This window comes from Athene cunicularia, assembly GCF_003259725.1.
Source record: "Athene cunicularia isolate RWA chromosome 4 unlocalized genomic scaffold, athCun1 chr4_part2, whole genome shotgun sequence".
Classification (NCBI taxonomy): domain Eukaryota; kingdom Metazoa; phylum Chordata; class Aves; order Strigiformes; family Strigidae; genus Athene; species Athene cunicularia.
In genome coordinates this window covers 8,629,560-8,641,582 of record NW_020799099.1, presented here as the reverse complement: position 1 = coordinate 8,641,582, position 12,023 = coordinate 8,629,560, and positions in this window count along the sequence as shown.

The window sequence follows — 12,023 nt, the reverse complement described above, 5'->3', positions numbered from 1 at the left end:
ATCTTTTGAATGTTTTCAAATAATCTGAACAGTTTCCTATGTAGCTACTTCCAAGATGATTGCTCCTCTACTAAAAGTGTTTTATTTTAGTAAATCGGTGACTTTATTGTGTGTTACAGTGGGTTAGTATTAAGTTAGCTTGTTTTTCTACTTGTTAATTTAAAAATCAGCTCTGTAGTTCTGGTTTCTTTTCACAGAAACTTGATCCATGATGACATAGGAATTCAGGATGCTGAGATGAGGTTTTAGCACCAAAAGTGCAGGATCAAGTGAGTTAACTGGTCTGTTCATTTAAATGCTATACTGAAGTCTTTAATAGAGCAAAGGTGCCTGAAAGCAGAAGCTAGGTATGTTAAGATGCTATATAAGGAGTTAATTAATGAATGCTGAGTATATGAAACATTAAAGTATCTTCTTGGATACCAGAAAGTTTGCTTTTGTCCTAGTGAGTTAATAACAATCCATACAAGTTCTGCTGTTATCTTTGCAGTTGTTTCAGACTCAAACTGAAGCAAAAACAACTTTACTGGTAACTGTGTAGGCATGTAAGGGATGATGTATTCTTTATGCTCTAATTGGTATAATTGCGGTACAGCATAACCTACTGACCTGGTTTAGACTATCCCTTTTGAAAACAGATGTGTCAAAATATTTATGAAGAAGAGCAGACGACAGAAACCAGATTTATTTCCCTTATCCTCTAAAGGATTAAGTTTGTTAATCATCTCTGGATGTTGCTGGAGAGGGACCTCCACATGTGGCAGCAATAGGCAATCCTATAAAGGAAGGTATGGAAAGTATTCATGGAGAACTTGCTGGACCTAGATAGATGCTACCACTGGCAGCATCCAGCCCTTCAGGCTTAGACTATGCTCTAGCAAGTGTCTGTACTCGATGTAAGTGAAAAATGTGTGAATTCCCTTCTAAATGGACATTGAAAAGAAGGGATTAAATTTCTATTACTTTTTTTTTTTGCACCAGGACTTTGAGTGAGTCAGCAGAAGAGATATTAGACTACCATTTACAGGTGTATGGTGTCCCTGCCAGCAGCAGAGTGCACACATTACCACACCAGCTCTGCACAGCTTCCTGACCAAACTCTGAGACTACTTTATTTCTAGTACTAAGACTCTCCTGGTACCTCCAACATCAGTGGTGCCTAACAGCTGGAGTGTGTTTTGGCAGGCACTGCACATGGATGTGCTTCTCACACGGAATTCCAATAGGTTTAACTGTTTCAGGAAAGCCAGAACTAACCTAAACCAGTAGCTTCAGGTTGCCACTGGCAACCTCTTAGCAGATATGTGCTTAGGTGGTTATAGCTGGCTGTGATCTTTCTGCCATCACGATGAAAAGCATTTTAGTGAGGAAAATCTTGGCTTATTTTAAATGGGAAGTAATATTAGTTATTTTGGACCCCTAACAATGCCATATTTAATCCTTAATTTTAATTTGATGCTCCATATCTGTATATAAGACTAATCATTGGATAGAAGTTATCAAATAATTAGTAATAAAACATATTATATAAAATGTCTAATTTTGTTCTACAGTGTAAATAAGTAGTTACCTGAAGGAAATAAACTATGCAATTTAAGAGCTAAGATTTCTATTGCCTTTTGTTAAAGGTAAAGTAACAAAAGACACTGAACTAGAAATCTTTTTTTGACCTTGTTGAGGCTTCATATTCAATGCTGACCATATTTGAGATGTATTGTGAAATAATTTCCCTGAAAAGAGGAGGGTGAGGGCAGTAGCTTTTCTAAGGAGCTTTAGATACTGTTCTCCCTTACCCTGCATCATAAGGGCCTGATGAAAATAACCTGAATCTGTCAGTGAAATAGTGAACAGCTGAGGAGGGAGGAAGAGTTCTAAGTGTGAGCTATTGGCATTCAATGCCTGAGTCACTCTGCACAGCTCTGCTCTCTACCAGAACAGGCCATGTAAATCAGTCCCTAAGCAGTATGGGAAATGAAACATAAGCCTGGTGGCTTGGTATTTTTAGAATTGTTTTTGTTTGGGTGGGGTTTTTTCATGACAAGTGAGCAGCTTCATTGAAAAAGGAATCCATGAGATCACGTATCTACTAGGTCTGTGAAGACCCTACTCTGGCTGGCACTACATTACCAGATGAGTAAGTATGGAATAGGGGGAAATGCTTGGAGTATAAATATGCTGGGAAATATCTCCATAGATTCTTTTTCCTGGCTTTGGGAGGTGTTCAAGAATATAGGAAACTTTTTTGATCATCATAAATGAAATATTTGTTCTTGTGTTCTGCTCCATGCTTGTGATTTTTCACTGTAATTCAAGGTAAGAGAAGAGAATTTAGTGTAGTTACAGCACTGATCAAGACTGATTTGTATTTGCTTATGATGCTGTACAGAGCTGTTAAAGTTTGGTTGAAGAAAGATCCATAAATAAAGAATTAACACTTCACTACTGGGTCTAAAGCTGTGGTCTCATGTAACAATTCCTAGGGCAGGAAATCAGGTTAATGAGGTCCTTACTTCCTTACCCCCGTTTCTGGGCTGTTACTAGTGGCTCACCCCACTTTTTCCCAGTGAGGATAAAGAATTGGTGGTTAGTAAAAATGTAAACTGACCTTTAGGTTAGAATAATGATGATTGTGGATAAATGAGGCAACATTATGAAACACTCTTGCCAGTGTGAGAAGCAGCAGGTTGGAACACCACCTGCCAAGTGCCTGGTGAGTGTGTGAGCAGTGAATAGACAGAACCTGAAGGTCAGTAGGATGCAGAAGTGGAAATAAAACCTATGTACACACTTTGTAATAAATTGGGAGCTTGCATACAGTGTAGCAGCATTTGTTCTCAGCAATGGTCCCCCTTCAACGCACTTGAGTGAGTTTGTATTCAGCATCTGGGACCTGCAAGTGGTGCACCGTGTGAGCTGTACAGGACTTTGAAGATGACAGCGGTGTGAATGTATGCCAAAGAGGAATGTGATGTCCAGATTACAGTATTCATACATCTGGTAAGCACCAGACAACAGTGCCTGGCTGTGTGAAGCTGCTGGTATGTAGCTCTTTTTTTTTTTTTTTTTTTTCCTCTTGAATCATCTGGTAAATACTAGATAGCTGCACCTGGCTGTCGGAAGATGCCAGCATAAGGAGTCATCTTTTTTTCCTCTTTCTCTTAAATCATGGGGTCAGAGTTTTTCAAGGAACAAAAGCTATATATGCAAGCTTTAAAGCAGCTATTGAAGGCTGCCCAATGTTCAGTAACGGATGATCAACTGCATGAGTTATTGCACTGTATATTGAAGTATTGTATGTGGTTCCTGGCAGACAGAAGTTTTGATTTAGCATTATGGTGATAGGTCAGACAGGAGTTTAAAACTAAAAAAAAAAGCTGGAGTTTGTAGTTCCTACCTCTGTCTTGTTTACACAGCAATTGATCTACATGGCTTTACAACTGCTAGCGGGAGACATAGTAGAACCTCTCTGTACCCTGTCCCAACAGGAGAAAGAAGTAACTCCCAGTGCTCTCCAGGAGAAACAAGCAGTGGTGAAAAGGGTAAAAATAAAGAATTAGAATCTCAACCCTCAGGTTTTCCATCTCCCCCACCTGAGGCAACCCTGGTAGAGATCCAGGGAAAAGGGTCTAGTCTAGAAACATGTTTTAAGGAGGCATTAAATAGGGACCCTGTGGTGTTTCCAGTAATCTTAATATTCAACCAGCAGCTGCAACATAAGTCCCTCTCATGGGTATCGATTGGTCCCATGGGAGTGGCTAGCACTTACAAAAACGGTATCAATGTCAGCACAGTATTCCATCTGGAAAACTGAGTATGCAGATCTCTGCACTCTGCAAACCATGGAAAATTTGACTGACAGTACACCGATAGGCTATGAAATGCTGGTCGGCGGAAGGCAGTGTATGGACCCCCACGTTTAAGCCCGGCAAGATCAGTGCTTGTGTACCCAGGCCTCCTGAGCTGCTGTAAGAGCATGGGAAAAGGTACCTGATGAAGAATACAGAATGGGTCCCTTCGCGACCATCTGACAAATGTCTCAGGAGTCATATGGTCAATCTGTAGATCGTTTACAGGCGGTGATTGTGTTTACAGTGGTGCTTGCACCACTCGGGTGAAAAACCCGGGAGCTTGGGGTTATATCAGAATATATATCTGAAAGCTTGTCAACATGTGGGTACCCAGAGCCACAAGGCGCAGCTCCCGGCCACAGCCTTACCGGTAGTGCAAGGACGACATCAAGCGGCACCCGGGGAACTTGCTTCTCATGTGGAAAGCCTGAGCGTTTTAAAAAAGATTGTGAACAAGGAAAGGAACAAAATCCATACCTTCTAGACCTTGTCCCATGTGTCGGAAAGGATTTCACTGGGCTAAGCAATGTCGGTGAAAATTTGAGAAGAGCATGACTCTTTCGGTAAACGGGAGGAGGGGTGCCGAGGCCCGGTGCCCCAACAAATGCCTGGGCCTGGGGGAACAATCCCCAAGCAGTCCATAGCCAGGCCCAAGGGTTCACCAGCTCTGTGCAGCAGCAGCTGGCAGCGCAGGGTTGGACCTCCTCATTACCACAGAATTGATCCTTAAAGAGCCAGGCATAACCTATCTGGCTTCAGCTGGAGTCTAGGGGCCAGTACGCTCAGGAATAGTAGGTTTAGTTTTGGGCTGATCCAGCATGTCCATGCAAGGACTGAGAGTAATTCCCAGGGTAATTGATGCAGACTGTCAGGGTGAGATACAAGTAATGTTGCAGACATTCATGGCTTCATGTACTTTCCCCAGGAACAAAAATAGCTCATCTTGTGATATTGCTGTATTGGGTGCCCCAAGCAGCGTTAGCTCAAAGGAGTAGCACTGAACTGGGTAGTGCAGAAGTTAAAGACATTCTATGGGCCACTGCAGTTCAGACAAATAAACCCATGGTGGCAATAAAAATTCAGGGCAGAACTTCTGAAGGTCTTAGAGACACAGGAGCAGATGTTTCTATTATCTCACAATGTGACTGGCCGTCGGATTGAGAACAGCAAAATGTCCTGCTGTTGGTTACTGGCATAGGTGGCACATCTGCCCCAAAACCAAGCAAGAGGGTCTTGCCTAGTGAGGGTCTGGATGGACAGAAAGGATGGATAGAAGCTGTATATAATGGATGGTCCCTTGAATCTAGGAGGCGTGGAGATTTGTTAGAACAATGGAATGTAGCCATTCAGACCCAGCCTTTTGGCAAGGGGCCACGATCATGATCCCCTGCCTACAACTGACTTGGAAAGTACAAAAGGAGGTGTGGGTTGATCAGTGGTCCCTAAAAGGGGAGAAATTACAACATGCCCAATGCTTAGTTCAAGAACAGCTAGAAGCAGGACACATTGAACCCTCTTAATAGCCCATGGAATACACCTATTTTTGTAATACTGAAAGAAAAGATGAAAGCAACAGTGTTTATAGAAGATGCTGACACTGTGATGCTGCATCCTTTGTCTGTCACCATGAGAAAGAAACTGATTTAGGCTGCCCCACTGGCATATAAAAATGTAATCATGAGTCTCTTGATTAATGAGATGGGAAATCCCCTTTGTAATGTGATAGAAAAAAATACAGCAGCTCTGTAACCTTGGAGAGTGGGGCCCCTGAGGGGACTGCAGGGAATCAAGATACTCAAGACATCCCTAAAGGCAGTGAGAACAGGATTTCTCATAAGGAAATGTTTACAGCTTTGTTAAAAGATGTCATGTCTTGTGAAAAAATTGATGCTGTTCTGACTGACAAGCTGTGGCAGATATATACACAGAGAGGGCTGACTAAACCTAGCAAGATTGTGCAGAGTTCTAAAACTAAGGATCCAGAGGCAACTCAGCCTATGGTGCCCTTTCTCAAACCTCAACGGGACCCTCCATCTGCTCACAGAGGGCCCCCTGGGTGGATCAATGGTTCCAGGGGTGAGAGAGGATTGGTCCCCATTTTCTGACTTGTACCATTTGCAGGAGGCAAGGGAGGTGAATCAATATTATGATCAGCACAAATGAATTAATGGCCACCTCCAGGGAAGTCAATGTGGAAGGATCAATGACCCCCTGTGGAGCTTAAAATTATTTTTGGTTTTTGGAACAATTGGTCCCTGCGAAGTGTAAATGCCTTAATTGACACTGGAGCAGAGGCCTCCTTAATATATGGGAATTCCAGGAAATTTAAAGGACAACCTATAATTATTACGGTTTTGGAAGGAAAACAAATTGAAGCTGTAATAAACACAAATAGAAATGAAAATAGGAAACCTCCCAAAATGATTGTATTCAGTCAGGATTGTCCTCATTCATGAATATATAATAGATGTAGGCATTCTAACAGGACTAACTTTAAATCTTTCTGATGGTCAGTATCAATTTGGAGCTAAACCTTGTATTAGTGCCAGACCTGTAATGGTTTGTAGAGTAAAAATGCCTCCTGTGCAGATTCCAGCTGCAACTGAGTTAGTCACGATGAAACAATATAGAATTCTGGGAGGACATGAAGAGGTATCACAGACAATTAAAGATTTATTAGATGTAGGAGTTTTAAAGCCAACCACCACAGCTTGGAACATACCAAAATGGCCTGTCAAGATAAGCGATGGATCCTGGAGAATGACAGTGGATTTTAGAGATGGAAGGTTGCAGACTTGTGCATGTTATCAAGAGGGTTCCACGCAGAGAACTGAATTACAAGCAGCCATCCTAGCCCAGCAAATGTTTCTGAAGAAGGAAATAAATACGGCCACTGTCTCAGCGTACGTAGTTAAGGTTGTACAGCGACTTGAGATGGCATTAGTAAAAGAAATTGATGATAGGAAGCTGTTGTCTATATTTTTAGTCTTGCAAGTGTTGATTGACAAGCATCAGCACCCTCTGTTTATCACCATTTTTAATCACATGTTGATCTGCCTGGATTGCTGACAGAAGGGAGTGCCCAGGCAGATGTGGTTGTAGCAGCCACACTAGCCTTTCAATAAGCTCAGGGTTCTCATGAATTTTTTCCAAAATGCACAGAGCCTACAGAAGACATTTGACCTGACTAAATCACAGGCTTTGGATATCATCCGAGCTTGCCTAGGCTGCTGGCAAGCAGTACCCCTCTGTCAATACAATGAATCCCAGAGACTGGGAAGCCAATGAAATTCAGCAGAGGGAAAACATTGCTTGGTCACTTATGGTGGGTTCACATAATGGTTGATACATTTTCTGGGATAATACATGCCACTGCAGCCTCTGGGGAAAAGGCCATACACATTTGGAGTCATTGGTTGAGCTGTTTTGTGAACATGAGGGTGCCAAAAGAAATTAAACTTGATAATGATCCTGGCTACACAGCCCAAAATACAGCTATTTTTTCAGCAATGGGAGATTAGGCATAAAATGGGTATTCTATGTAACCCCACGGGACAGGTAATAGTCAAATGTGCACATGCTACACTAAAAGCCCTGATTTTAAAACAAAGGATGGGGAGTTCTCTGGATACACCATATAATCAGCAAGCAATGACTTTATATACTCTTAATTTTTTGAACAGAAATCATTTTGCCCTGACAGCAGCGGAACATCATTTTAGCATGACGGACTCTATAGCTAAACTGCGGGTCTTGTATAAGGATCCCGAAGGACACCCAACCTGGAGAGGGCCAGCAGATTTGCTGGTGTGGGGGTATGCTTGTGTTCTGTCACCCACAGATTCTCAGTGGATACTGGCAAGACAAGTCAAGCCACATCATGAACTGGAAGGACCAACCCTTCAACCACTACCCCAGATCTCTCAACTGATGGAGCAGGAATTGGCGCACAGGGTACGTTCCCCTAGGAACCCAATGACTGCAGCTATCACTTGGGGAAGTCTAAAACAACAGAAAGCAGAAGACATGATGGCATGGGTAGGAGCGATGCCAACATCAGAAAATACCTTTCTTGCTTATTGGCCCTTATTTCAACCAACTTGATTGTCAAGTATAAGTTGGTGGGTTTATTCTGTTTTGTTTTTCTGGGAGCAGCTGGTCATGTATACTGGGCACATGTTATCAACCCACCATTTTTGCCCTGGTAAGTTGGTGGGATCCCGATGTACCAGTAGCCAGTAATGATACACAGTGGACTGGAGGGTCTTGACTTCCTCCTCGAGATGCAGAGAATCAGTCTTATTGTTTGAATGTTGCCAATATAATATTGTATGCAGATGCCCTCTCTGTGTCTGTCAGGAGGAGGGGGTGCATGTGTACCACTGCAGCCACAACAGCACCTGTATTTTAGAAAAATGAAGGGTCATTGTGCCGTCACAATCATACAAATGGTGGGGACTGTAGAACACGGAAATATAACAGCTAACCCACTCCAGAATTTCCCTGTCTGCCATAGCAGAGAGTTTAGTGAAGATGCAATTACGCCCCAATAGGCTCCCTGCCATTTGAGTATAGGATGTATTGTAAATGTTAGTATGCATGATGTTGCAATTGAGGATTCAGGGTCTCAAGGATTTTTTGGTAGCAATGGCAGTCATGGTGACATAAATAGGGTATCACATGCAGGATTTAGTGGATGGCTGGGGGACTGTCAGGACCCTTATTGCGAGCCAGGTGGAGTGACCACTATAGCCCTTGGCATGACACGCTGTAGAGGTTGGGATTACCCTTTATCAAGCAGTCTCACTGGCATGAGAACTATATGCTGAACCAAACAAGTTTTAGCCTTAGTAATAGTAGCCCAATTTATTGTGAGGTCACTCTGTACAACTTACCCTTATATTTTGTTGGCTGGAAAAAAGACACAAATGAGCAATAGTAGTGGCTGATATCAGATCATTGGCTAATTTAGATGTCTGTCTATGGCCAGTGTATCTAGCTATAATCATACAGTAATTTTTCCTTTGAAATGTAGATCTGAATTATGGCTCCCAGTCAATCTTACTTGCCCTTGGGAGGGTGACTCTGTCTCAAGAGCTTAACTGAGACAATCCAACAAGTTATGGCAAAATGACAAAAGTGATTAATTTGATGGCTGATAGCCTTTATTATCTCGGCTATTATAATTGCAGCCACAGCAGTGGTAGCCTCTATGGCCCTTGTACATTCTGTTCAAACAGCCCATACAGCAGCACAGATTACGAATAACATTACCAAAGGATTGATCATGCAACCAGTATTGACAAGCAAATACTCAATTAGAGGCATTGGAGGCTGCTCTGACTTGGATCAGGGATAAGCAGAAGGCACTGTCTATGCGTTATGCTGTTGCATCGTGATTGGGAGCACGGGAGCAAACTCTGTTACCCTACTAAAGTATGACATGGGTAATGGCACAACATGGGAGCTAGTTAAGATGCATTTACAAGGAGCCTTTTCTAGCCATCTGCAACAACAAGTTACTGAACTACATCATTTGCATGAATTGGTTGAGATTCAGAAGTTAACACATGATAACATCATGAGATAGGCGAAAGTTTATCCTGGCTCAGTCCTAAGCATTGTTCTGCAGGTCTGAACCTATAAATGTGGGTTTTGGCAGGCCTAGGATGTTTAATTTGTTTTACAGGGTTTGCCATCCTGCGATGTGTATGATGCTCACATTGCAGAAGGCTGAACTGCATCCAATTGCAAGGATTGCCACAGAAACGAAGCTACGAAACAAAGAAGGGGGAGATGTAGGAATAAAGAATTGATGGTTATCAAAAATGTAAACTGACCTTTAGGTTAGAAGCATGACTGTGGATAAATGAGGCAACATTATGGAGCACCATGTTGTGAATGTGAGAAGCGGTAGGTTGGAATACCACTCGGCGAGCGTGTGAGCAGTAAATGGACAAAATCTGAAGGTCAGTAGGATGTAGAAGTGGAAATAAAACTATGTAAACACTTCGTAATAAATTGGGAGCTTGCATACAGTGTGTCAGAATTTGCTGTAGGCAATTCTCCCCCTTCAACACACTTGAGTGAGTTTTTCATGATTCAGCGTGTTGCCCTGATCCCAACTGCTCTGAAACTGGCACTTTCCCCATATATAACTTGATCACTTTGCCAGTCTGTGAGTGTAAGTAGAAGCAATTGTTTCTACGAGAAGACACAGGAATACAGAGCTGATGGTAGGGTGACATTTTTTCTTTTAAATAGTTTATCTGACAAAGGAGGTATGATTTTAAACCATAACTTATGTTTAAATGAAGTACTGTATTTGTCATGTTATTTCCTGCATGCATCTAGGCACTTGGTGAAAAAGCAGGGCACCTGCCTCTTCAGTCATGAATATGGAAAAAGGTCCAACTTGTTACAGAGTTGGAGCCCCAAGGTTCCACATCAAATCACTGATATGCTGAATATGATCTGCCAGTACTTAGCACAGGACTTACTTTCTTTGTTCATTTTAGTACAACAATGAAGTGAAACAGCATAGAAAAGATGCATTTGAACACCAATTCTAGGCAAATAAAAGCCTTACTGAAGGCTTTCTTCATAAACAGGTAATGTTTTTCTAAGTTCTTTTCTTACTAGTGAAAGGGCTCAAATAAATTAATTTCTTACAACTATTAAGCCTCAACTGTGATGCATGAAACCTTTGCTTGTGTTTTGCTTTGTTTGTTTCAAAACTTTGCTTGAGTTTTGCATCATTTGTTTCTCAAGGACTCCTAACTCCTTAACTGTTTTCCTAGGCCTCTTTGTTTAGGCAAGATTAAAACGCTCATTAGGCTCCCTACGTAAATCACTGATAGTAGACTCAAGGCCTTCAATGGACACTTGGGCAACTCCTAGAAGGGGAAAACTAAGATAAAGGGCACTTAAAGGGATACAGAGACCCTATTATAGGGAGGATGATTTTGCTGATTTAGGAAGAAGGCACCTGGACTGTACTTCACAGCACATGGTCTGGAAAGGAGGTCATCTAGTGAACACCGTGAAGAAGATTATTTACTTCTTCCCTTGACCACCGAAGACTCTCACTCTATTTTTACTAGTCACGCTTGGACTATGTAAATGAATTCTGGGAACTCATTATCATAAGACACCCCTTTCCAGGAAATGTAATGAATATGTGTGATTTGTGTGTATGTAAACTGATGTCCTTTGCTAATTCTTGGGAGCCTTTATAGTGGAGAATCCCCAGAGAAACTCCAGCACTGCTAATAAAGAATACCTGCTTAAGGGTAAAAACTTTACTGTTGAGTCAATTTCTTTGTTTCACTAGTCTTGCACTCACCTGAAAAGTTCACTTTGTATTTATGTCCTGAAGATCTATCCTGGACTGCAAGAGTCTTGGGTACTCCAAGCTGGGAATCATAGTATGAGCGCAAACCTACCCAGGCCGTGGACATGTCCAGGGCCCTGGATGCAGCACTGGGAGTGGATAGACCATGCTTCACGGTCCTTGTGCACACTGCTCATGGTTCCCTAAGTCAAAAGACTTCATTTTTTAAAAAATAACTGTTTTAAAGTGCTGGGGGGAGGAACCAGTGCTGATGGTGTTCTCTGCCTTGCATGCTCAGGTCTTGGCAGCTGGTCTATAATGCGTGTTTGTGGCCCCTGTCACAAGCAACATAAGCGGTAAGGGCCAGGTGCAATTCGTCGGCAGTGCTGCCACACTGCTGGCAGCACTTAGAGTTTAAAAAATGACTTTTTCCTACTGAATTACAATATATGATGCAGAGAGAGTGAGGGCAGGGTCACCGTGCAGGATTGACGTGATGCAAGTGAGGGGGGAAAATCAATCGGAAAGCCTCAGAGGAGGAAGCTATGTGTACGCTAGACTGTTGAACTTTGACAGAGTTGCCCAAAGCCTTTGGCAGTAAGGGGTGCTAAGGAGAAGCTGCTTTTCTGGCGCCTTTCCCTGCGTGATGAACGTCCTTGTCACAGAAGTTTGTCCCTTGGCGGCGCCGGGCGGGGCGGGGCGGGCCAAGATGGCGGCGCCCAGCTGGTAGCTCGCGTGCTTCTGGAGGAGGAGGCGGTCGGTCGCTCCGTGAGTGTGGCGGTGCCGGGTTCGGCTCGGGGCCGTCATGTCGGGCCGCCAAGGAAACAAGCTGCCCAGCAACC